Genomic DNA, 27859 nt, shown 5'->3' on the forward strand with positions numbered 1-27859 from the left:
TAACTTTCCCGATTCGAAATACGGAGCGAAGAGGAACACGTCCAAACCCGATGGCGGAAAGAAAACAATCTAAGATGGAGTCGACGCCCATGCGCAATGGAGCCGAAAGGGAGGAGTCCCTCGGTCTTGTGACTCAAAAAGACTTCTTCAAAGAAAAACAACTTGTAACACTCCAAGCCCAACACTAGATGGCAGGATAATGCACAGCATGTGTATCTGCAACTACACATGCCACCAAACATATATATATATATATATACACATACATATACATACACATACATATATATACACATATATATACACATACATACATATATATTTTATTTATTTTTTAAAAGCTACAGATTTCTATAAAGTAGACAACATAGTTCTGAACTTAACAGGGAGTCATTATGTCAAAATACTAACAAAAAAAATTGCAACTATGAGAAATGCCTATGCTAACCGAGCCAGTGACAACAGCATTGAAGAGTAGAGTGGCAATGGAATCCCAAATGGACACAACAAGCAATTCTAAACCATAAACCGCAGTGGTATACTTGGAAATCTGCATAAAGTCAATAGAGAGTTAAATCAAAAACTTCTGCTTGAAGCACACCAGCAGCGTGCATTATATTCCCAGAAAAGCACCCAGAGATTGTAACCATGTCTGCTTTTCTCATGTGACCACGTCTCTTCTAGTGCGACATTCAGCAAACTCTTGAGATTGGGTGGGCTTCTTCGGATTATAAGAGTTTGTCAGCAGACTGCTTCTCGAGTTTTACTGCAGGCTGCAAATAATTAAATGCTGTCAAGGACTATTTCCAGCTTCTCACAAGAAAACACATGAACTAAAGCACAGTGAGCGTGTGTGAGTGTCTAGCAGTGCTGCAGCATTTAACAGAAAGCATAGGATTACAGATCCAGACCAGGTTAAAAACAAAGGAGTGAAGCCTAACCTGCTGCGCATGGTGCTACTGGGAGGCTCAGAAAATTGACCTGTGCTGTGGTGAAACAAGAAATCTGGAAATTATCACCAGACTGCTGCAGAAAATAAGCAGAGAAGGCCTAGAGCCACGCCTTAGAGCTGTACAGTAACCAAAACAACAAGAGAGGCTATTGGATAATGTAAACCTAATAAATGAAGGTCCTTACCACATAAAACTCTGATGGAGTGGAACTAAGTTAAAAAAAACAGTCTATGGTGGCATGGTCAAAGAGTGAGAGGACGTAAAAATTAAGAGATGTAGGGCTGCAAACCAAACGAATCAGTTTTAGCAACCTGTTGAGTGTACTTGACCATATCAAGTATGGCATTTGAAATAATGTGGACGTTCTGCCACACAAAGAAGGATCAAAATATACTTGGTGGTACAGATAGGCATACAACACCGTTTTAAGAGGTAACAAAGCAGTGCATGTGTTTCTCAATTACAATAAAACCAATCACATAATTGAACTGTCTACTCGCATAGTTGGACACAGCAAAAGGTGTTTTTAATGGAGTATTAGAACTATTAAAACACCAGGATATATTTATAAAAATAATACAATCACAACTTTAGGTCTTGAGCGAACCAGAGCAAAATACTGGAATAATATTCAAATGACCTAGTGATAGCAATATGCACCCAGTTCAATAAAGCTAAACAAAAGTATAAATAAATTTTATGGTGATGGTGGTTTCTCACTTTAAAAAGGCATATGGCTCGGTTTGTTACATCACAAGTGTTTTCCTTAACCTCTAAAAGATAATCGCAGATAATTCAATCAGAAGTTAAAATGGCACAAAGGTGCAGAAGGAAGACCTTCTATAAATATGAATAGAATTCTCACAATTGTAGCAACAATACTTTCCCCAAGGAGAAGAAAAGCCAGACTGAGTCGATCGTGGGCAGAACAGCTATAAGGAGCCTCACTGAAATTATGCTATTTTGCAGCTGCTGTTTTTTTCTGTGTTATTATGTATTTGTCACACAATCCATAACGTTTTGCATGATTAGCTGATTTTTTAACTATACAGAAATATTTCTAGCTCAAACGAGTCAAAACTTTAAAAAAATAAAAAAAAGTGGCCAAACATGATGCCGCGCAGTGGCAGGTCACCTTTTTGCTAAGAGCTGCTGTTAATCTGACGCTAATGAGGTACAAGATCTCCACGGACAGTGTTAATACTGTAAAAACAACAATGTAATATTGCAACAAAATGTGTTGCATTATGTGACATAATCTGCACGTTCTAGCTAACATAATTTTTTCCTCTCCAGCTGCTTAATTCCAGCATCCCTTGCTATAATCACTTTTCTCAGAAACAAAGTTTAACAGTTTCAAGTATCTGAAGAACAGCATATAGCTTTATTGAGCTATTTTAATACGCCCTGGTGACTTCCACACCAAACGGAACAATGAATTACTAAACAGAAAAGGGGGTCAGAGTACCAGACATTGTAGCAGGGCGGACACCAGATACTGAGATGGTCAGTGCAGCAAAACAAAGGCACTATCTGCTCTATAGAGAAACATGAAGAAGAACTGTCTCATACAAAGGCCTGCCCCGCCTCACCTGTGCCTCTTGTGCAGCACGGTTGTGCACCTGCAAGCAGCAATCGCATCATGTGCAGGCTACGCAGTGCATACTTGTACAGCTGCGTGGCCCGACAGTAAAACGGCCCCAGGCATTTTAATTAAACCGTACTCTATGTCAAGGAAAACACTGCTGGAATTAGATAATAAAATGGTACGATGGTTCATGTATTTGTTGCAGCAAACTTCACAGAACATGCAGGTCACACATTCCAATCCTCATAATTAAGTAAGTTATTTGTCCGTTGTAACATGTGAATTTATACTGAAAGGGATAAGTGTGAACTCTTTCCTGTTATAACAGCTACTTCTATAAAGCGGTACTCTGGTTGAAACAAGAATATTTATCTCGAATGTATAAGGAGCTGTTCATGAAAACGGACAACATGGATATGGAAGTGTTTGTGAAGGCAGTTTCGATCTTCTAAGCCCATGGTCCTCAAATGTTTTAATGTAGCCCACCCACAACTGAAGGGGGGGGAAATATATTTGGGGGGGGAGCTGGGCCTGAGCATTTTTCACAATTATTCCATTAAATTGGCAAGGTTTAAATATGCCTACAACTAAACATTGGAGTTAAGTTGATGCCAAACATACTATTCTGGAAAGACTGGCCTTACTAACGTGTAAAAGTACCCACAGTGTGATTATTAGAAGCTGAGGGGGCGTGGATTTTAAGGAGTATTTCCGTTTTGATACACACTCCAGCGTGGACGTAAATGACAAAACGTGTCAGTGATGGACCATTACTGAGCGGTTTACTGCTGCTCATTGCTTTAAGCTTAAAACAAAGCCATGTTATTAGAATAATCATGCTTTTTGGCCACAGCTTGACGCCCCCTTGGGATCACTTGAGGACCCACTAAGAGCGCCCCACTCCCAGTTTGAGGAACCCTGCTCTAAGCAAGTGTCCCGTGCAAGATTTACAAAGTATAATTTCAAAATTGAGCCATGATTTGGTAAGCGAGAGGTCTCCGCTCTAAAATGTCGAGCTACTGGCGAGGCTAACACTTGTTGCCAATTGTGTGACCTCAGGACACCATCGCATGCATGGCCAGCAATCTACCAATGAGTTTCCGATTAAAGCCAACTCCATTCTAAATGGCTGAAATGCTTACATTTGTCGTTACACGTGCATGAACAAACAAAATTAGGGAGGAAAGCCACTGAATCAAAAGCAGACAACTAAGAGATAAAAAATGCCATCCTGTCATGAGCCGAATACTAACCTAAAGTGCAATACAAAAATATATACATGTCCATCCATATCAGTCTCTAGCTGGGCCCTTAAAAAAATCCCAAACCAGGAAGGAAAGTTAATAGATCCCGGGGAGAGGTACGCTACCAACCCCAGAGATCTGTACTTGTCCTGCAATTTTCGTTTATCTGTGAGGATACAGAGTATGTGAAAGCTTAGGTGCCCCTTTAATAATTTTGAAAGGATGAGAATTATACTACCAGCTTAAAGAAGCTGTATTATCAGAAAGTAGAGATAAACGCTAGCCCCATGCCTGACCACATGCAAGGAACATGCACTCAGCGTGATGCAGGAAGTGTCTGGAAGCACTCACCTCAATAACAAAACGACTTTCCTATCAATGAACAAAAGCAATTCCACCTAAAGTCTTCAAATTGTAAAATAAACATGCTCCCTTTCGTCTACCCATCTGAGTGAATACTAAAACACATTAATGTGTCCTTTAATCTTTGGCAGGACTGTGTCTTACACATAGGGAACTCTAATGCAAGTACAAGACCCGGGGGGTGACAAAAGAATTCCACAAATATAGCCAAATTTTGAAGTAGCGATGTTAAGCTCACCAGGAGACTTGCACAAACATTTGGGACAGACCTTGAGATTAACAGCAAATGCCTCACAAATACAAATTTTTTCAGAACCTGGCAGGAGTTTTCTTGCAAACTCACTAGAAAAGTATTAAAACAGAAACAATTAAATTGGTGAGGCAATCCTAATAAAATTAAAAATTAAAAAAATCGTTTACGACTAACGGAAGAATAGAGAGCAAGGACAGACTCGACTCTGCTCCCCCAACGTGAACGGCCTCTTAACACTCCAGGCGCTGCTAGGTCAAGTAAACTTACACACTGGTAGCAGCAAAACCAGCACTGCAAATATGTCTAGAGGCGTTTAAAACTAATCCAGAAATAAACTGGGTGGAAATTCTCCATCATGTGGCTTAACTGGCTTCTTTCAAGGCAACAGCACCGGTTCTCGAGGAAACGGAGAGGGTGGAGGGGCATTTCCGGAAACCAAAATAAACGCGCAATGGTTCAAAAGCTTTTCACAGTGTACACTGGCAGACCTAGAGTACTGCGAAAAAACAATTTAATCGACCAGGTCTGCTAGGGGGTAATGGCGTGTCAAGCCTAACATGTACACTGGAAGCGATGCCGCATTTAGAAACTGCATTCACACCGATCGGAGAGTGAAACAACCCCCTCTTTTCCCTGCCCCAGACATGCAGTGCTGCTTTACCTACAAACTGCATGGGATTAACATGCTACGCTCCATAATAAAAGGATTGCAACCCAGCACTTGATTAGCAGTCTTTCCACACCAGGCCGAGTTCCCATAGCAACAGGGAAGAAAATATAAAGCAGGCCACGGCTACACTTACAATTTGCAGTGTGAAAGTCCACAACTAACTGAAGCAGGTTCCACATCTTGCTTCAAAGTGTTAATTACATTTAACTGGCTTTCAAACAATAGCAATAATTCCTAATTTATTTGAATATGCTTCACAACATATCCGCGTATTTATTTTCTTTGATCACCCTTAAAGAACATCAACCACACGAATTTTAAAGAACCTGACAGCACACGATATATGTAGAATTCAAAATTTGTGAAACAGGTCTGTCAAACGTGCACGTTGCTATCTGCTGCGTGAGAAGAAACATTCGTGCGTCCCATTTAGAATCTATCAACAGAGGGTATCCTGGAGCTCGCTCGACTAAAGACCAAGTAAACAAGCCTCGAGACGATTACAGAAAATATGGTCATGAGTAAAGTTAGATACGAAATGATGATGCATGTAAGGACAGAACTAACAAGATGAATGTCAAGCGGTCTGTCGAAGACTCGCCTAAAAGAGAGAAACGTACACGGCTAATAATCTGCTTTATAAAACCGCAACGCTAAAATACTATACGGCTGTACAACTAGGTCACGCTTTTCTTATACACGAAGTGATATTTCAGGTCGAGGAGTTTACATATCAGCATGGACGTTTACGAGGTTGAGTTCAGGTTCTTGGTTAATAAATTTGAAGTTACTTCACAGGGCAAGAAACCGAGAAAATGATTTGTCAACTGGCCAGAGAAGATGCAGTAGAAGGAGCAGAGATTGGTCACAGGGCCTCAGCGGCTTAAAGGAACTAAGGGCCATATGTACGAACACATTTTCCCATTGACAGAGAATGGGAAAAACCCTTTGCTACATCTGGCCCTTAATCAGCATTTAAAAGCTGGACGTCAACAAACAAGCACTTTTGTTTGAGTAGCAGATTAAACCTTTTTTAAAAGCATAAACAGTTTTTAGACAACTGCTAAAGACACATGCAGCTAGGCAACGTTTCCCGTTCCTGACTTCGCCATCCTGCTTCACTTAAATTGTTAAAATTCTATTTAACAGAAAATGCGAGGCCATGGAAAGCAAACTACTAATAGCAAATACTCAATGGCAGGTGAGGAGATACACTGATTACCTCGATCCACAAAATATGGATTGGTACGATAGAAAAGGACCAGAACGTACTGCTTAAATAGTTGATTATACAAACTATCAAGGTTGTTACAGAATTCTTGGGGGCGCGTGTGTGTGAGTGAGAGAGAGAAAAAATTACGGCATTTCTAATTCGATGTCAACAATGATAAATGTCTTAAGTACAAGAAAACAGAATGCAAGATCAAAAAAGGTGTGAATTTATCTGAACAATATAACAAAAACGCGTACTTGGAAAAAGCAATTGAGCAGCTTTCACAGACTAGGGTACCCACAAAAGATGTGCTGATGTGGATGTGAAAAAGCAGCATTGGCTGTTTGAATTGAAAAGGAAGAGTACGTTGGTCTAGTCTTCAGCATAACAACAAAAGGTGGCGGGGTGCAAGACTTTAGCTGTACCACCTCAATATGATCAGCTTTATTGACAGCAGGTAGGCGATGAGCTGAGTTCTCAAAGCAAGGGAAGAGGATTTATGTCAACGTGTGAAAAAAGTACGTGTAGCACTGTATTAATAGCTCATCTGTTTCACAATACAGGACTTCAGTTAAAAGGAGAGAAAAAAAGGCAACAAGGATTCCCAATCTTAACTTCTCTTGAATGGCAATCCATGAATTAAATAGTGATCAAGGTTAGAAGTCACTGCATGTCAAATGTCATCTCTTTTCCACACAAATGACCAAATAGACTCGCGCCAGCAATCTTAAACAAGCATTTGTAATGCAATAGGTCTCGCATTTATGAGAGTTAGAGCGATTGGCACTGTAAATGCTTAATTGGACTTTTGTCACATAAACTGGTCAACCTTGCCTCAATTTGGTCCTGTCCTGCCAGATAAATCCAGTGGCCCTACATATAATTAAAGCACTTCCATTTACCTCCTTCCTCTATCTGCACAGTTTTAATTTGTGTTCAACATCAAGTATTAACAATTAGAAGGTGGAAAATAAACAAAAAAAATGCAAGGCAACAGAACTGTGTTATCCAGGCTGTGGCTTAGTAAACACATGCTGAGTGTATGCCACATTTCTCTAATTGTAATCCATTATCCTTCCGAACGCCCCAGGGATGAGCTCTTATGCTATAAGATGCTGCCCCCGCTCTGGGCTTGTCTGCCTGTGGTATTTCGGTCGCAATGCATATGTAGCTGAAGGGACGGCATAGACGCTGAATGCATAACATGCAGCTTGGTCCGCCATCCACCGTGCTTAAAAGAGAAGGACAACTGCTGTGGAAGAGAGGGGGTGATCGATAGGATGCCGGCGGTGGCACAGAAGTAATTACATTTTAAGAACTTAGCTTGAAGCACAGTGTCTGTGAAGCATATGCAACATGACTGGTGCTCTTGCAAAGCACTGAAAACTGCCATGGGAGGGGAGAGACAAAACAAAAAAAAGTAGTGCGTCCATATCAACGTATATGGCAAGTCGTGCAATAATCCATGTAACAAAGTCAGTCTGCAAGGCGGTAACAGAACAGCCTCAAGTAAGGACAAACCTAAAAGCATTTACTTACGAAATCAATGGAATTTTGAAAGGCAGGCCCAGGAACGAATGAAAGTGATGGGCACAAGATGGGTGTTGTTAAAGCCCACGGAATAGATTATATTATGCCTATGAGCAGCACTTGTGCACTGCTATGCTCAACCTAAAAACAAATCTCCCAACACTTGAGCATTCGAAATCTATTGAAACAGCTGTTTACCTCAAACTTACCACATGCTACTGCCACATAAGATGGCATCTGACAAATCAGGGGTCGCCACATCAACTTCGGACATCAAATGTGGCCTCATTTCTGCCTCCGAATACATCTGCATTGTCCATTTGAGAATTACGCACCAAGGAAGGCCAGAACCCAGTGGTTCAGCATGTGGTCCAGAAACCCCTCGGGGTCCACGAGGCCTATTCAAGGGGTCTGAGATTGATTTACAAAATTAAAAATAATGCAGAATATACAAATAAAGAAGCAAATATTTGAAAATTAACGTTTCCAACTTTTATCATAAACTAAACTACATATTCCAATAGTTAGGAACTTGCTTAGTGTATATTTGTTTTTATAGTTTTGTGCATTGCTCTGAAGTTCAAATCATAGCATATGCTTAGGCTGGGGGTTTCCGGATTCCAATCATGCCACAGAAGGGGGTCCTCGGATTCCAGTAACGATTCAGTGGGTGTCCACAGCAGTCAAAAGGTTAAGAACTGTTGCCCTAATCCATTCATAACTTAAAATTTGTTTTCGAAATCAGAGATAGCTCAGTAACCCAGTAGGAAAATTATCCAGTGTTCTGTAGAACTGCAATAACAAGCACTGACAAAGCCAATGTGTCACCTTTTGGACCTATGTGCTTTAATAATGCTGTCTGTCTGCAATGTGCCAATGCTATGGAGCACTGACATTAAAAAACACACACGGGTGAGATGATATGGCGGCTGCCAGGCACCCCAAAAATGGAGGATAATTGTGAATCCTGCACGTGAAGGGTGGGTGAGCAACGGGGGAGGAGGGAGGGAAGCAAAGGCATGGAATTTAGATATGCAGAAAAAAATAAAGCTGAGAGGGTAGGAGAGGAAAAACAGCACATAAGGTGGAAAACTACATTGAATGTCAGGGGAGAAGCACGCAAGTGAGACAGAAGCACATGAGAGAAAATAAAAGCCTGGAAAGGGGTGGGGGGAGCTGCATGTTTGGGTGGAAGAAGCAAATGAAGGAGGTAGAAACACATGCACTCTCAAGAACTGCTGAAAGCAAAACACAAACAGGAAAGATTAGTCCTCAAATAAGAAGCAAGCAAATGAGAGGCAAAGACTAACAATGGGCAGGCTTTAGAGCCCTGTAAGTTTTGATAAGCCACAATAGGTCTTTTGCAATCAGACAGCTTGCACTAACCAGTAGGCAAGACCTAAAAATAAGCTAACCATGCACACACTTGTTCTGAACCTGCATTATAAGACCTAACTGAGCTTGGTATAGATATATAGTAGTTATCACCCAAACCAGTCAGATATAAAACCAGTCACAGATTTAATTTCTATACATTATAAAATCCAATATTAGCCAGTGCTGGCACATTGTGCAAACAAATGCCTGGCTAGTTTACAGCTACTTATTTGTCTACTGCCTGCTGAAAGTAGCATGACCAAATTACACTGCAAAAGAGTAACCAAACCACAAGCATTCTCGTAATGAAAAAGTACCCTCCCTCAGGTCATTCTAAACCTGAAGTGCAGCAGAAAATAAAAAAGTAAACACGCATTAGAAAAGCCAACATATCTTGCCTAAGCAAGATCTATGCTTTGGCATTTTTTGTTTTTATAGACCCGTCACAAGCTTCTACGGAACATAGCTTAAAGTCAAGAAACAAAAGTGATACGATGCAGCCAGCATTGACTGTGTCATAGCACTTTAAGGCATGTAGCACAGCAGCTTGGTAAGCCACACAAGGGAGGTTCAGAAGACGAAGGAGAGGTCAGCAACAACAGACAGCAGGAGGGGTGGGGGAGCAACGAGAGGGAGGAAGCAAAATGATGGAGGTGCATAGGAGCGAGAAGCAGTAACCGACAACCGGAGAAGTGGGGCATGAGGAAAACAAAATGGGGGAGGTTAAAGAAGGTGGGAGAGACCACCACACAAGGGCAGCAACATGAAGGAATGGGAGGGAGGGGAAAGAAGCACCACACACAAGGGGGAGTGGAAAGAGGAAGGGAAAATAAATATTATCTCAGTCGCAGCTCATGGTCACCGCTTATGTTGAATCAATCTGTGCTTGGTAATCAGTCGGTCTATCATCTCTAGGGGTATCTGGGCGCTGAGGTTGATGCATTGAAAAGTCAGGTCTTGAGTTGCTTTCTGAAGTCTGCCAGGGAGGGGGCTGTTAAGAGGTTTGGGGGGGGGGGCATTCCAGGCTTCGTTGGTGATGTAGGAGAAAGTGCAGCCCCGCTGTGGGTGTGATGGATGCGGGGGGGACATATGAGGGCAAGTGAGGTGAAGTGCAGGTCTCTCGAGGGAAGATGGAATTTCAACCGGTGGTTGATGTAGGAAGGTCATTGTTTGTGGAAGGCTTTGTAGGCATGTATAAGTGTCTTGAACAGGCATCTTTTCTGAACAGAGAGCCAGTGGCATTTCCAGAGGTGGAGAGTGATGTGGGTACGCTTGGGAACGTCCAGGATGAGTTTGGCTTCTGCGTTCTGTATTGTCTGGAGTCTTTTAAGGAGCTGGGAGGAGACACTAGTGTAGAGCGAGTTGCCATATTCGAGGCAGCTGGTGACAAGGGTTTGTGTGACGATCTTTCTGGTATATACTGGGATCCATCTGAAGATCTTGCAGAGCATGCTGAAGGTTGGAAACAGGAGGTAGCGACTTGCAGTTTCACGGTCAGTTGGCTGTCCAGGGTTATGCCAAGGTTGCAAGTGTGGTTTGTCGTTGTGGGTCCGAGTTCTTCCTGCCACCAGCTATGGTCCCAGACAGAGGTGTTCTTTCTGAAGATCAGTAACTTGGTTTTGTCGGAGTTCAATTTCAGGAAGCTGTCTCTCATCCAGTCGGCTACGTCGGTCATAGCATTGAAGAAGCTGGTTTTGGTATTAGAGGGGTCTATGGTGAGCGAGAGGACGAGTTGCGTTTTGTTGGCGTAGGAAATGATGTTGAGCCCGTGGGATCTGACAATGTCCACGAGGGGTGGTCATGTACCGTGGGGCTGAGGGATGATCCTTGGGGTACGCTGCATATGATATTCTTGGGAGCAGAGGTTAAAGGAGATAGATTGATGCTCTGGGTGTGTCCTGAGAGGACTGGAGGGTATGCTGTTGAATGTCGATGTTGGGGAGTCAGTCGATGAGGTTTGGTGGGCGACAGTGTCAAGTGCTGCAGACGGGTTGGGGGAGAATCAAAGCCACTGTTTCCCCTTGGTCGAGGCGGGTTCTTATGACTGTTGCAGCAATGAGCATGGTCTCAGTGCTATGGTTGACATGGAAACCTGATTGTGATGCGACGAGTAGGTGGTTTTGTTCTAGGTAGTCGACGAGCTGTTGGTTAATGGCTTTCATGTACTCTGGCTGGGTGAGAGAGCAGGGAGACTGGTCAGTAGTTCTTGAGGTCACTGGTGTCGACGTAGGGCTTCTTTTGGAGGAGTCTGATGTCTGCATGCTTCTATCCATCTGGAAGGATGCTGAAGAGATAGAAGCATAGAGGAGGTTGGTGAGTTAAGTGCTGCTTATGTTGGATCCGAGGTTGAATAGATGGTGGAGGCAAGGGGGTCGGTGGGTACCCCTGAGTGGATGGAGGCCATAATGGTCACTGTGGTCTGGGCGCCAAGTGGGAACCAGGGGGTTACGGCTGGGTGTTTGCTGGTTGGAAGAGGTTGTCGAGGCTAAGCAAGGTTGGTTGAGGGTTAAAGTTGTTGTAGATGTTGGTAATGTTGGTGTGGAAGTAGTCAGATACTGAGTCATGAAGTTGTTGGGAGGGATGTACTATGTTTTCTGTGTCAGTCGGACTGGAGAATTCCTTGTGCTGATGGGGTTTGTGATGGCTGCTCTTTTGGCCTCCTTGATGTGCTGGTGGGAGTCGTTGAGTGCTGTTTCGTTTGTGGCTCTGTCAGAAGGGTCCTTGTAGATGCGCCATCACTTCGACTAGAAGACAGTTGCGATTGGTGGTTCTGGGGTGTATCAGCTAGCTTATCTTGACATTCTGTTGGCTTTTTCCAGTTTCAGAGGGGAGACTTTTTGGGTGCATTTGCTGATCCACAGATAGGAAAGTAAGTGATGCTTGGCACGGGTTGGCCAATTAGGAGTCAGCAAAAGATAAGGAACAATGAAGCCAACGAATGGAAACCACAAGTAGGCTCCAAGTCCATCCTCAAAGAGAGAAAGCAAGCATGCAGCATATGCACTGTCGCAGGCTCGACGTAAATAGGCTGGAGCGCCAAGTATAAATGAAACAACCTAGTCATTTTCAATACCAGTGATTTCCTCCACAGCTTTGGGTTGTCTTTAACAAACCAGCCACACTAGAAAACACTTGTAATTATTAAAACATTTTTTTTTTTTAAACCAGAAGGATGTGCATCACAGTGCCATATTTTTCTGCAAGGGAAGAGGGTTCCACTTGCCGTCAACATTTTATGTGGTCTGCAAGCAAAACATGCTAATAGAGGTAAGGCCAACTCGGCCAAAATGTGTACACAGAGTACAAATAAATTGTGCAACATGTGTTATTAACAGAGGTTTTGCCCAACTGTTCACCATTCAGTGCAATTCGCAATATAACTGCAAACACCATAAGCACTTAGTGCAGATCTCTCTTGTGGCACAGTTTGATGTTGGCTACAAATACCCAAATATGTTTTCCCTTTGCAACTACATTATGTAGATTTTTTTTTTTAAACTCTGATCTTGATGAACGTAAAAAAGTTACAACAAAAAAGCAGCGATTGATAGCTCTTAAAAGTAATTTTGGGAGACACTGCAAATTAAACACCCAGCCGTAATCTACTGTTAGCAGCAAAAAAAAAAAAAAAGGTAGTTGGCAATCTATGAAAATTTCTCCAACTGCAGTTTGAAACTTTACCAAGAGATACTCAAACCCCAAAGTGAAGCCTAAAAGTTATGAAGGGGAAACAAAAATCAATATGGACTGGAAAAAATTCACATATACAAAACAGGCCCTGACAGAGTGTAACCATATTTTTTTCAATTAAAAAAAAAAAATCTGAAACAATGCATTTGCCCCATCTAAGAATATATTGTAGGTGTGAGTTTATCTTTCCATTTAGTTCTATTTTTTGTTAAAAGGCACAACGCACAGGATGCGCTGATCTATACAACACACAGAGTCAAAATTCACATTCTCATCCAAGTATTTAAATTATTTGTATAAACAAGAGAAAAAGGCAGGATGTGACCAGTACAAATTGAATGCAATTTGTTCCTGGAGTTACCTTCACAAAGTTGGAGACACAAGCCTGTGTCAAAAAAAAAAAAAAAAAAAAGTTCAGATGATCTTCAAATAACGATATTTACATGCAAGGAATTTGGTGAGATTGAGAAGGTGAAAAAAGCTGAACTTTAGGAAAGGTTTTCCTCTGCTGCTTTCATCAGCCAGCCCATGGCAGGTGTATGATGCATTATGCCAGCTAAGTGCACATGGATACAGAACATAACTGCCTAGGCGCTGTGTAGTGCTTGTGGAATGCTCGGCATGCAACACAGAAAATTCTACAATCTAGAATGATGGAGGGGCTCGAGGGAGAGTGGAATAGACGTTAGAGATCGATGAGAGGGCTGGAGGTTGGTGAGGGAGCTTTCTTGTCTCAGTGTCAACAGTGTGGATCAAACAAACCCATTTGATAAATATTGCTTCCTTGTCAAGTCATTCCTTTGGATCTTAACATTGGCGACACTACGAGAGCACGAAGACGCGCAAGTGACGAACCCGCATTTTAGAAATGGCCAAACAGAAAACGATGAACGCACGACATATAAGGTACTAGGCAAAGTGACTTAAAAAAAAAAAAATTAAGGTACCTTTATTCGTGTTACCCTGTCAGCCGTTGCACGCCTCAGCCAGCTCTTCATGTGCATTCACTCGAATGCCGGCGCGCACCACAGACGGCAAATCGAGTGCATTCAAGTCAGTGTCAACGTGCGGCCTATTTTCATTTTGAACTTCGCATTCAGCGTTAAACAACCTCTGCCACCCATAAAAACATACGTCAGAAGATGTGGTGGCCATCTTTGGAGTAGAACATTTTGCTTGGATGTGTGTGTTGCATTCTAAACCTGCTACTTTATCCGACACACGTTTGGAAAAAAAAAAAGACTTCCAGGATATTAACTACGAAGTATTTAAATATGATGGACACATTTTAACTACAGTACTGGTACAGTTTTATTGGTCAAGTTTGAAAGTCAATTCTGAAGTAACACATACATTATTTTAAGGAGAATTTTCTTTACAAGAAAATTCACATGGCCACTAATACACAAGGAATAGTGCCACCTCCTCCCTCCCTTGCCCAACCTGGTAACTCACCTATTCCTTGGGATGAATGGATTTATATTTTTGAAAATTATTTGGTGGCACTCGATGGTCAGAACTTAAGGCCACCTAGAAAAAAAAAGCTATCCTTCTCAGCACATTGGGCCAGGAGGGTCAGCGTATATTTAAATACTTACGTCCAATTTTGGAGCAGGATGGTCAACAGGCAGCAGATGTGTATAAGGAAGCAATGAAAAGACTAGGTTCTCGAAGGAAATTAATATTGTAATGGTGAGACACAAAATGTATACCCAACCAGAAAGATCAGAAGAGAGCATCGATGAGTATGTTACAAGGTTAAGGGAATATCTACTAAATGTCAGTTGGTGTGATGACAGAAGAACTAATTTGTGACCAACTAATAGTGCAACGTTGTAGAAAAAAGATGCAGGGGAGATTATGGGCAGCGAAAATCCCTACATTAAAAAGATGCCATCGATATAGCAAACATAGTGGAACAATCTGAGTACTGCATGAAGGAAATGGAAAAAAATAAAATAATGTACACTGACGATTCTGATACAAATCGACTTACTAAAGAGCAATGATGTATTAGCGAGCACAAATGCTGTACGTACATCTAAAAATGGTAACAAAAATGTGTACAGTAACATGAACAACACTTCTAGTAAAATGTGTACTAGGTGTGGGAGCAAATTTCACAATACAGAATCAAAAACATGTTTTGCTTTGGGTAAAGAATGTATGAAGTGAGGTAAAAAGGGGCATTTTGCACGCAAGTGTAAGACCAGTACTAAATCTAGGGGCGGTGTCATCCATGAAGAATGTATGGCGTTAGAAGAAGTGGGCAGGGTTCTGTCAGTAGTAAATAATTGTGATGAGAAAAATAACGTATCCAAGCCGCCCAGACCAACGGCGAACTTTATAGTGCGTGGGAAGAGTGTTCAATTAATGATGGACTCTGGTTCTTTATATACAATTGTACCCCAGAACGTGTTTGTGAAAGAATGGCCTAAGGTACGCGTCTTACCAAAAGATAATAATCGTGGTGGGTATCAAGGTGAAAAAATAGATATAATAGGCGTCCTGTTGGTGAAGATAAAATTTGGGGAGAGACAAATTGAGGGGAAGGTTTACGTGGCCACCAAAGGTCCACCAATCTTGGGTTGGCACCAGCAATATGATTTACACATTAAGTTAGATCCGAGAGCAGATGATAGGGTTATGATGCTACAATACATCACCCTAGATGCAATTTTAGGAGAATTCAAGTTAGGAGAACTTCAAGGGTATGTACACAAAATCGTAGTGAGGAAGGATGCGGTTCCAGTACAGCATAAAGTTGAGGAGGGTTCCCTTTAAGGCAAGGAAAGGAGGGGGAAAAAAAGAGGAGAAAAAAAAAAAAACACGATTTCTAATATGGTACAGGAAGGTATCAGAACAAATTGAAACCTCAAGATGGATTTCTCTGGTAGTTATTACGAGCAGATCAGATGGCTCTGAGATTTTGTGATGACCTTAGATCACTCAACCAAAATATTGTGGTGGATAATTACCCAGTGCTGAAAATTAACAAATGAATCCTACTACTAGGAGTGGGAAAAGTACTTTTCCAAGTTAGACCCTAGAAGTGCATATCACCAAGTCAAGTTGCATGATGTTTCTAAAGAATTGACGGCATTCATCACAATGGATGGGGTATTTCAATTCACTAGGATGCCACTTGGTTTGGCCTCTGCTGCGGGTGTGTTTCAGAGGATGATGAGTAATGTATTTGAAGGAGTAGATAACAATTTATTTCAGTATGACATTCTAATTTTTGGGGACACTTTGAAGAAACACAAATCAAGTACTGAAGTGTGCGTTGGAGAAGGTCAAGAGAGCAGGGCCTACATTAAAGAGAGAAAAGTGTAAATTTTTTGTTAAAGAATTTGAGTATTTGGGGTATACTTTGTCAGAACAAGGAGTTAAGCCAAAGAGGAGTCTACTGGGGGCCTTTTTGAGAAACTTCCATGTCCCCAAGACAAGGAGCAACTGAGATCATTTTTGGGACTTAGTGAGTATTATTCCAAGTTCATAAAGAACTTTGCTGATAAGACTGAGAACATAGTGAAACTTTTACGCAAAGGTCAAAAATTCCAATGGGAAGAAGAACAAGAGACTGCGTTCCACAACATAAAAAAAGAAATGTGTGAGGCAAAGGTATTAGTGCCGTTCAATGTCGATGCAAAAACCATTGTAACCGTGGATGCGAGTGCAATTGGGTTGGGAGCTGTTTTGTCACAAGTTTGTGACAAAAAGGAAGGGACAGTAGCATTTGCCTCACGGAGAGAGAGAGAGAGAGAGACACACACACACTGGCTGCTTCAAGAGGCAATGAAAATTTCAGAACTTATATTTGGGGACGGAAAATAATACTCCATACTGATCATGAGCCATTGTTGAGGGTATTGTGACTAGGGGGAGCTGGCAAAGTGTCACCACGACTAGCAGCGAGGTTAAAAGAACACCAATTTATTATTGAATACATTCCAGGATGGCGTAATATCCAGGCAGACTGTTTATCTCGTTTGCCTCTGGATTGGCAGGAGGTAGATGAACAACGTGTACGAAAATTTGAAAATGAAGGAGCAGTGGCGAGTGTTGAAGATGTTATAGAATTGTGACCAAGACGTAGTATCACGAGGAGTGGTGTGAAGAAATGGAGAATGATGACAATGAAGGGAGTAGTTAAAATGATCATGGAAGGAGAGAAAGTACATTGAATGTTCAGGTTCGACCATACTTAAAAGTGCTTGAGGAATTGTCTTTTACTACAAAAGAAATTGTGGTGAGGGGTGATAGATTTGTTCCTCCAGTGGGCATTAGATACAAACTATTCAAATTGGCCCATGATGGTCATTTAGGCCAACATTAACCAAAAAAAGATTGAAGGAAAATTTTGGGTGGCCAGGAGTCGATAGTGATGTGGACAATTGGGTTGAAAGGTGTTTTGATTGCATGGAGAGTGAAAAAAGGTTGAAGGTGGGTAAACAGAACATCATGGGAATGAAACCAGATCCTGGTGTGGTGTGGCATACTTTATGCATGGATTTCATTGGGCCATTGAGTGGAGTTGCATGGGACAAGAGGTACGCGTCAGTAATGGTTGATGTTCATTCAAAGTGGTTGACGCTGAAGTTTATGAAGGAGGTCACCCTAGAACCACCATTAGGGTAATGCAAGAAATATTTTATAAGGAGAGATGTCCAGTGAAACTTATCATGGACAATGGGACACAGCTGGTGTCCCATGAAATGGAGGAATTTCTTCACCAGTGTGTGATTCGCCATACCCGTGTTGCATTGTACAATCCATAGGCTAATGGTATTGTAGAGAGGTGTGATTGTATGGTGAAAGGAGTTATTCAAATGGCGGTAAGAGGTGGCAAAAATGTACATGCTATGGTAAATGATCTAGTATGGGCTTATCGTACTACTATGAACAGTGTTACGGGCAAAATACCATTTGAGAAAATGAGAGGTAGAAGGGCACGCACAAAAATTGACCCACTTTGGATGTCATCAGTATTAGAAGGAGGAGGTTTAGTTAAAAGGAGGGTTGAAACACCGGTTTTGGATTGGGAGAGGAGCATAAGGAAGGGGGATTTGGTTAAAATAAAGTCAGGATGTAGAGGAAGAAGTATTACGAAATTCCATGGACCATATGTAGTTCAAGGTGTTCAAGAGTCCCATGTGGTTTTGGAGAATGGGAACGGTAGAACAAGAGGAGAGTAGCCTTGTACAGCAAAGGCAACAAAGAGAGGGAAAGAAGAGAAAATTCTGAAGAGTACAGTAGTTTTTTTTTTTTTTTTTTTTTAAACTTATGAGTGATGAAGACCTATTTGGGTAATGGAGAGGTTGGTAGAGAGGGGTGTGTTCGGACACAGTCTGGTGTCCATGATGACCAGGCACCAAGGTTTAGTCTGGGAATTGATTCTCATAAGGCCAATGCAAAGAATACCCAAACAAGAGGAGTCGGTCTAAGAAGTCCATTTACGCGATTACATTATGGAAAGCCTGTTTTCTAAAATGCTTGTAGACATGTAATGTAACATATGTTGTGTTTTGGGGATTCTCCCCCCCCCCCCCCCCCCACTTTTGTAAAGGAGATGGATATGTAGTGCTTGTGGAATTCTCGACATGCCGAGAATTCTACAATCTAGAATGATAGAGGGGCTCAAGGGCAATGGAAAAGACGTTGGAGATCAATGAGAGGGCTGGAGGTTGGTGAGGGAGCTTTCTTGTCTTCGTGTCAACAGTGTGGATCAAATAAACCCATTTGATGAATATCGCTTCCTTGTCAAGTCATTTCCTTGGATCTTAACACATTGCCTGTGTCTGGCAATGTGTGATTGTGACAGTACAAGTCTGCGGAGATGCAGGTAGTTTACCACTGCTTCATGGGCTCGCGGTGGTCTCCAGGACAAAAAATGAATAGCCATGAATAGTGTGAAGTCATACAGAATTATAGAGTTTATTTTAGCTGTCTGACCAGATTCTTGGACAACAAATGCTGACAACATGCATAAATAAAAAGCAGAGTGCAAAAAGGCACCAGAAATGTCTGTTGAGTTTAGATGAGCGGTTAATTCCAAGAAGGTTGCAGCAAAACAAGCCTTTGAGTCTCTGTGCCGAATCACCCCATCATTGGGGTGAAGATGGGCGTACAGGGGACTATGTATATGAGACCCTCACATTACCAAACTACAAATGAAACGTGCATAACAAGCACATATATAATTAATTTCAACATTCCTATAAAAAGAGTGCCTATTAGGGTAAGATGCCTTGGCCAGGACGATAAGGGAGACAAAAGAAGAGACTGTAGTTGCCACTGTTTTAACAGAATTCAACAGGCTTTGACAAGACGCCTCTGTGCTGTGGAGTTGTAATTTAAGAACCCTGAAGTATCAGGAGGATTTGTATTGTGAAGGGAAATTAGATGATGGAGGGCTGTAACTTGTGACTACGTTTTGACAGCAACTAGTTGGCCAGAATTGATGTATTTTGAACTTGGTTTCGAGAAAGTTATACCTGTGTTGAGGGTGACACACTGTGGAGAAATACACTTCTTGAGGCCTCTTACCTTCCCACTGCCCTTTCACCCTCCTTTCAGATGGGGCTTTGGAAGTCTTTGTTCAGCTGGCTATGTATTACTAAGTCTTTTGTTTTATAGCGTGGTGAAAACTCAAGTGACAAATATATGAAAAAAGACAAAAAGGTCATTGACAAAGCAAAAGGCTGGCAGCCAAAGGCAGGACCATTGCCCGTTTAGTCTGAAACGAATGTGAGCCTTTGCTGTACTTGCACAACTTCCACAAATCAAGCTCTAAGGCTACCAACTTATTTTTTAGTCTCCAATTTCAAACCCCTTCACATTTAATGAGCATTTTTTTAAATGTCCATTTACGTTTTTAATTTGTGCATGCTTTATTAATCTATTATTTAATTTTCTAAACAGTCGCATAGGCTTCCCCACTCCATTTCCAGGGTTCAACGGACCACTGGTTAAGAACCACTGCTCCAATGTGCATTTCAGCAGTTCAACACTTATGTGCAATAAAGCTGACAGATAGTGAATAACAATCTAGAACTGTGTGTTTAAGATTTTGCTATTCCAACAATTCTCTCTAACAATATCCACCTAGGAAAACACTTTGCCTAAAATGGAACCCCGGTTCAAAATATATACCACAGATGAACGTTTTAAGAAAACCAGTCACAAAACAAGATATTTACTAAAGGCAAAAATTTTAATGCTCCTCAAAAAAAAATATATATATATAATAATAAATCAAGGCCATGAAGAACGAGCAAAAAGGAAAGGGCGTTGCTTTAGAAAAGCAAGCAAAATAGGCCTTGTCTGACAAAAGCTATGCCAAGTCACGTGTCCTAAACACAAAGGTCAAAGATTTATACAGTAGTTCTAATCACCAGTTAAATGGATTGCCGTCCCGCACTCCAAAGATGGAAGACTTTAGAGGAAAGTTTGAACAACGAAGAACCAGCTTATAAAATTGAACAAATATAACATTATGTAATATATGCGCCAATAAGAGAGCACAGAGCTGTGAAGTTGTACAAAAAATTGTTTTCAGTTCAAAAACTTCAGGAGTTTGCAATATGCTAGAACTCTAGGTCACTTTAAATATCAACCGACAAGTAAACAAAATACATGAGCACTCTGAGCTCCATCAAAGGTCCAGTGGTATTTGCACAGGGTAATACCGATAGCGTGAAGTGGCTCTGCAACCAATGCATTAATAATAGACATCGGTAAGGGAAATATAAGTTTTGGTATGAAGAAAGAAGAGAACCGTGATCATAAGAAGATAAATAGCTCTCTAAACCGAATCAGCTGTTCGAAAGGAGCACAGGTAACAGGAACTAGTTTTCCACAACTCATTTAGAGGAAGTCAAGCAATAACTTCATACGCAACACAAACGACAATTAGTAAAATCTGCTCTTTAAAAAGTATTGAATACAAACACCCCACCAGCTAGATTACTTTTTTTTTTTTTGTTTTGTTTTTGACAGCGAAAACTGAAGGAAAACAAATATAAAACATAAGAGTATATCAAGCCCGACGGGATGGCAATGTCCAACTAAATGCATTCATCTAGGAGAGTGATACTCAAATATTCTCTAATCCGCAATTCCTTGGAAATAATAAACAAATGCACTCCTTTTCTGAACACGAATCCCAGATAAACCGCTGTCGATGTGCTTCAAGTAAAAAAAAAAAAAAAAAAAAACGGCAAATCGGCATAAATACATGCAATGGGAATGGAATTATGTGTGCTTGAGACAAATCCAACTGGCTTGAATGGTAAACGTTATGGTGCATCATTCCAACTGCGTTTTGTTTTTCCACGCGCCAGAAAAGTACGAGCCCAGCGAGAACAATGCCCCGCCCCAAAGTATATCTCCCCACCCCCAATTTTAGGGGCTTTAGAATGCATTGCCTACGACCACGCCACCTCGGTATACTTAAAGGGCCATGACCAAGGCACTGTATTAAAACACTGACAGCAGCCCCAGCATTAAACGTGTGCTTTTTTTAGAATACAGACCTGTCTCTCAAGGTAACCAATAAAGAGCCACGATTAAGGGGTTAGGCACCAAATCAATGTTGGAGAGGGGCAGACCCACATGAATTAAGCAACGACTGTAAACAAGAAGACTGGAACACTCCCGGCTCGCCACACTTCCCAACCGTGCTTACCAGGCACTAATTTGGAAATCAAAACAAGCGGCAGGCGAGCTTCATGTGCTGAGGACAAAGCAGGTGCGTGAGGAGGGGAGGCAACACATTTCCCCACTACATGGAGATCATGAAATAATTTGTGACTAAAAACAAAACGCCTTATACTATAAAACTCACTCCCGCTTCTCTTGCATTAATTTTGGAATATACCCACGTTTAAAGCTACACAACATATACAAAAGCATTTACCGCTCTGCCGTATAAAAACACTGCAGTTCAAGGTACAAACGGCTCCGGATACTAACGATAATATAATAGGTTTCACTCATCATAGGCAACATCGTACGCAAGCACGACATCATCATCACCTCCTACGCCGACGACACTCAACTTATACTCTCCCTCACCAAGGACCCCGCCAGCGCCAAGACCAACCTACAAGAGGGTATGAAGGACGTCGCAGATTGGATGAGGCTCAGCCGCCTAAAGCTGAACTCTGAAAAAACTGAAGTCCTCATCCTCAGCAACACCCCGTCCGCCTGGGACGACTCCTGGTGGCCCACGGCCCTCGGCACCGCACCGACCCCCGCAGACCACGCCCGCAACCTCGGCTTCATCTTGGACCCCCTTCTCACCATGACCAAGCAAGTCAACGCCGTGTCCTCCGCCTGCTTCCTCACCCTCCGCAAGATCTTCCGCTGGATCCCCGCCGACACCAGAAAAACCGTGACCCACGCCCTCGTCACGAGCCGCCTGGACTACGGCAACACCCTCTACGCTGGGACCACCGCCAAACTCCAAAATCGCCTGCAACGCATTCAAAACGCCTCAGCCCGCCTCATCCTCGACGTACCCCGCAACAGCCACATCTCCCCACACCTGAGACACCTGCACTGGCTCCCAGTCAGCAAAAGGATCACCTTCCGACTTCTCACCCACGCACACAAAGCCCTCCACGACAAGGGACCGGAATACCTCAACAGACGGCTCAACTTCTACGTCCCCACCCGCCCCCTCCGCTCCTCTGGCCTCGCACTCGCCGCCGTCCCTCGCATCCGACGCTCCACGGAGGGTGGGAGATCTTTCTCCTTCCTGGCGGCCAAGACCTGGAACTCCCTCCCCACCAGCCTCAGGACCACCCAGGACCACTCCGCTTTCCGGAGACTCCTAAAGACCTGGCTGTTCGAGCAGCGATAACCACCCCCTTTGTCCCTAGCGCCTTGAGACCCGCACGGGTGAGTAGCGCGCTTTATAAATGCTAATGATTTGATTTGACTCAAAAAATACGCAGCGTTAAACGAGTCTATAAACACGTTTGACAACCACGACTATGGATTAAATAAAAGATTCTGCTGCAAGGGGAGCCTTCGGGTGCTAGGTACACACTGGTCTCCCTGAACATCCCCTCCTCATTTTTAATAGTAGTTATTCGTCCCTCTTCACAGCCACGTGACCTATCCACTTCCAAAATTCAGCAGCTTTTACATGCACCGCCATCGTGGGCAATGAATGAACTGTTACGATCACACCTCTTCATAGAGCAGTCTACGGCCCCACTTACACGGAAGACATCCGTAACCTAGTCAGATTAGCATAGACCATACGTAGAATAAGGAGTTTAGCATCAATGTCACCTATAGCGAAAACCCCTCATCTCTACCAACTGTTCGTCTACTCATCGACCAGTGGTCAGGAATTGTGTAGTGTATGTCCTTCTAAAAGATAGAGCTGCCCTGTTATAAAAGAGAACACTTCCACGTTTCTAAATTGCATTAAACTACAACGCTTTATTAACCTTCACACAGAACTTGTCCTAGACATTCTGGAGTCGGTTACGCCACATTTTCCATGGACAACTATCCCTAATCCCCTCTAGAAGGACGTCCTGTCCCTCCACCACTATCAAAGTGTTCCTTTCAGTTTCTTAAATAAACAAATCACCTATTTTTGAAATAATGATAACCTGCGAAATTCTCTAGATCGGGTTCTAGTAACCGTCCTTTAACCAATCCCGGCTCCAAGTTTCACGGCAAGCCTTACAAATGTTGCTTCAAAGACACCAAGTTAAAACAGGATGCCCGTTTTCTAAGAAGACACTCCCCCTCCTACCCTTTGCCCTACAGAGATTCTGTATATATATCAGACATTAGAGTAGGTGTTAACATTGCCGGGGATTCACAATGACGTCCACAAATCCCTGTTCAACCACTGACCACACTCACCGGGCCGCCGGACGCCTCTCCGCCGTTACTCCTTAAACTCCAATCCAGGGGTGCAATTCCGCAGCCAAGGCCTAGGAGGGGGGGAACTCTGCGCTGCGGCCTCGCCCCACATAGAGGCGGCTGCGGCCGGCAGCTGGCCCCAGGTCCCCGGACGTCCCGGGAGCTGCACTGGTCTCGCCGGGGCTTCACAGCACCTACGGCTCCACCTCGCTCCGCCCCCCGCCACCCCACGAACCCATAGCTAACCGCCCGCACTCTGCCTCGCGCAACAACACGATCGCCCGAGCAGTAGGACACAGTAAGAGTCTTGAAACAAGCACTCTGATTGGCGCGCGGTAGCCGCCTCACGAGTCGCCTGCTGCCATTGGCAGCTTCCGTTAGCGAAATGCGTAGCTGAACGTATTGACATCATGCAGACGGCGATGTGGACGGCTCCTAGGGGGCGGAATGAGCAGTGTTGGTTTGAGAAGCACCTGATTGGACCCGAATTAGAATCTGTTGTTGTGGCGGGTGACGCTATTGTCATTACCGAATGGTTTCATATTCCATTGGTTGAGTCGGTTAGAGTGAACAGGATTACGCTTTCATTGGTTCTTTCGAAACAAGAAAACGCAACCTTAAATGAAAGCGACATTCCGTAAATTGTACTCTGTAAATCACTATCCTCCTTCTGGCCTCAAGTCACATCTCTGAGGTTGGGTGACAAATATACTCTTTTTTTTCCTCAGGTGAAAGTTCAGCGGGCTTGTATCTTGGTTTAGCTTCTTATGACTTCCATACTAATAGATTGTTTAGTGAAAGGTGATGATGTACTTTATCTGAACCGAACATGAATCCTAGAACCCCACCTCCCCCCCAAAAAAGAGCTGCTGATTGAAGCCAGTGTGGACTTATTCACTGTGCAAATACGCAAAATGTGAGTTTACAGGCACATCTCAGTAGCAAACAATTTGGGATAATGTGAACCTGCATGTTTATAGAATATATGTAAAGATTTGAAATCAGGAAATAGTATACTTGAAAAAAACACGGATATTTACTTTCCAAATCGACGTACATGAAGTGGAGGCAATTTTAGGCTAGGGACAGCTAAACAAGATGTTCTTGGTTTAAAAATCATGATAATCTCATCTGAATCAGGTATGTCCGAATGTGTCTTCCATTTCAAGCAGATTATGACAGTAGTTTCAATAACAATAATGAAAATGATGTACCGCGAGCTCAAAATTAAAACATTTCAATATGGTACCCGTTTTATGTCATGGAACTTAAGGAAGAGTATAGCATTGAAGAGGATTAGTAAGTATGGCCATTACAGTAATTATAAACTGTGTAAATAGCTACACAGGGTTGTCTAAAATCTTTGAGGGCATCGGGTTGAGTGCTGCTTGGTTTGTCATACCAGTTGGTGCAGATTATGAACTCAAAATGTTTCACTTATTTTCTAACGCAAAATCTCAAGTCCCACTCGTGAGTGAGACTCACATATTTAGAGGTAGTGTTGAGCGCACCCTCACAGCAAGCTAAGTGTCTTATTAGGTGAGAAGTGCTAGAACCTGAGCAGTACATGCAAATGTCCAGAGCTCTGCTTTTTTCTATATATACCAATTCACTTAACTATGTTGTCACATGAAGCAAATAGAAAATTGGCCCATAAGCAAAGACATTTATACCTATTTTGAATAGTTACTTACAGTCACATTTAATAGACAAATTACCACAAGAGAGTGCTTAGATTACATTCTCACAGTTAACCATGTCAAATTCTCCAGCCCAGTTCCGCTCTCTTGTAATAGTAACCCAATCAAAATACTTTTTTGTTCATCTTTATACAATAGGCAGGCCAGCAGACCAAGACTAGGGGTCAGACGGGTTGGGAACACCTTACAAGGACATAAAATCCCCTTGCTATTATGACACCATCCCCAGCTTTAACATGCCCAATTAGGTGTCGGTTAAAAAAAACAAATATACGCTGGCTTGAGTCATGGCAGGCAATAATTATTATTAGTAGGCACAAGCCTTACATGAATTATCAAAGTCTTCCTAAACAGAAATCTTTTTCAGCTCAGATTTTAACAATAAGATTTTTCACGAGGGGGTTTTTGAAGGTCAGCAGGTTGATTGTGCGAACCCCTCAAGTTCCATAGTGACACAAATTTTGCACATAAATGTCCTGCCAAGTTCGACGTTAAAAGAGCCCAGAATATTTTAAGTTGATCTTAATTGTTCTAAAAAAATCTTGGTAAAGTTGGAAGTCCAAATTAAGGGAACAGTCGGGTCATCAGGAACCCATATCTTCATAGAGAGAGAATCCTCACAAATATCCTTGTAGCTTATGGAGGAACCACACTTGAAGCTTTGTGGCTAATTTACTGAAGTTTTTGTGTTTTATTATTTTTTATTTTTTTTAACATTTTACGGATTGTAGCTTTACCTGTAGTCCGTCAATTTAGTCACCCAAATTACACTTTCAGGTGAGGAGGTTGTGAATGCAGGCACAGGAAGTGGGCACACTAAGAGATAAATGGCTTGACCCATGATCATTGTAACATAGAAACCTCACTGCATTTCTTTTAGTAATTATTATGTTAAGATTGATTGTTGCTGTTATTTACAGCAGTATCTGATAACTTCATGGTATTGTTGTGGAGTCAGGAAATGAAAAAACGACCCAAGTCTGTTTGGCAATTAATATGAGCATTTATGAATCACAGCTGGGAGGGCAGCACAGCTCAGTGACTGTAGGAAGTTGGGTCTGTATATACTATTTCAAAGTAAGAAATAGTGTGCACAGAGTCCAAGGGTTCCCCTTAGAGTTAAGATAGTGGCAAAGTTAGATAATTCTAATGCTCTATTTTGTGGTAGTGTGGTCGAGCAGTAGGCTTATCAGAGGGTAGTGTTAAGCATTTGTTGTACACACGCAGGCAATAAATGAGGAACACACACTCAAAGACTTACTCCAGGCCAATAGGTTTTTATATTGAAAAATATATTTTCTTAGTTTATTTTAAGAACCACAGGTTCAAGATTTACATCAAACACTTTAAATGTAAGGTACTTCACTTAGATACGTTAGGAACTTTGAATGAAAACAATATCATGTACAGTCTTTGTAAAAATGGCAATAAGCTATTTTCAAAGTGGACACAGTGCAAAAATCAACAGTTCCTGGGGGAGGTAAGTAAAGGTTAGATTAGGAGGTAAATAAAACACTTACAAGTCTCAGTTCTGGGGAATAGGCAGCCCACCGTTGGCGGTTCAAGGCAACCCCAAAGTTACCACACCAGCAGCTCAGGGCCGGTCAGGTGGAGAGGTCAAAGAGGTGCCCAAAACACATAGGCACCTATGGAGAACAGGGGTGCTGTCAGGATACTTCAATTCGATTTCCTCAGAAGCAGAAGATAACTCCTCAGTCCCGACCCGAGCTACTCACAACGAATATTAATCCTTCGTGCTGAGTACCCCGGAGGGGGAAAGGGGAATGGGATGGTAGAGAGACTGCCACAGAGATGATGAACGCCAGTACTCAGTCTGCCTCTTCACATCTAAGATTGGATACAGCACCTGCAAGAGTCACAGTCGCAATTACTAGGGACATACAACATCAGTTTTTCACTTTCTACTCTCAACACTTAATTCTCTTTAATTCTATTATTTCTTCACTCATCCTGAGTTCTCTGTAGCCTTGCTTCTCTCTATAAATGATAGCTCTTCTTAAAAAAATGCTTATTACTGATTCTGGAAGAACTTCTCAACCTTTGTTAGAGATTGGTTTTATGTTGCTATATATATATATATATATATATATATATATATATATATATATAGTTGGTGATAATGCGTTCTTCAAATCAGCTGATGTTATTTAATTTCTCTTGTCTTATTGTGACTTCTGTCAATACTTGTATTTGTAAATGCTTGTTTATTAAAGTTCGTTTCTCCTTTCTTACTTCGACATTTGTTGATAACTTGTATTTGTAAATGCTTGTTTATTACAGTTAGTTTCTCCTTCCTTACTTCGACATCTGTCGATAACTTGTAGTTGTAAATGCTTGTTTATTTAAGTTTGTTTCTCTTTTAAA

General features: G+C 42.1%; 1 protein-coding gene across 2 annotated transcripts in view; it reads right to left on the reverse strand.

Moving 5' to 3' along the window:
- Positions 1-24088, reverse strand: part of ANKRD11 (ankyrin repeat domain containing 11) — a 1021414-nt gene extending 997326 nt beyond the window's left edge. The window contains exon 1 of one of the 2 annotated variants that reach the window (XM_069216659.1): positions 23775-24088. The gene's annotated coding sequence lies outside the window, so the exon portion shown is untranslated. The remainder of the gene's footprint in view (positions 1-23774) is intronic. The other variant, XM_069216660.1, reaches the window with a different exon arrangement.
- Positions 24089-27859: the final 3771 nt, after the last annotated feature.

This window comes from Pleurodeles waltl, chromosome 12, assembly GCF_031143425.1.
Source record: "Pleurodeles waltl isolate 20211129_DDA chromosome 12, aPleWal1.hap1.20221129, whole genome shotgun sequence".
In the NCBI taxonomy this organism is placed as follows: Eukaryota; Metazoa; Chordata; class Amphibia; order Caudata; family Salamandridae; genus Pleurodeles; species Pleurodeles waltl.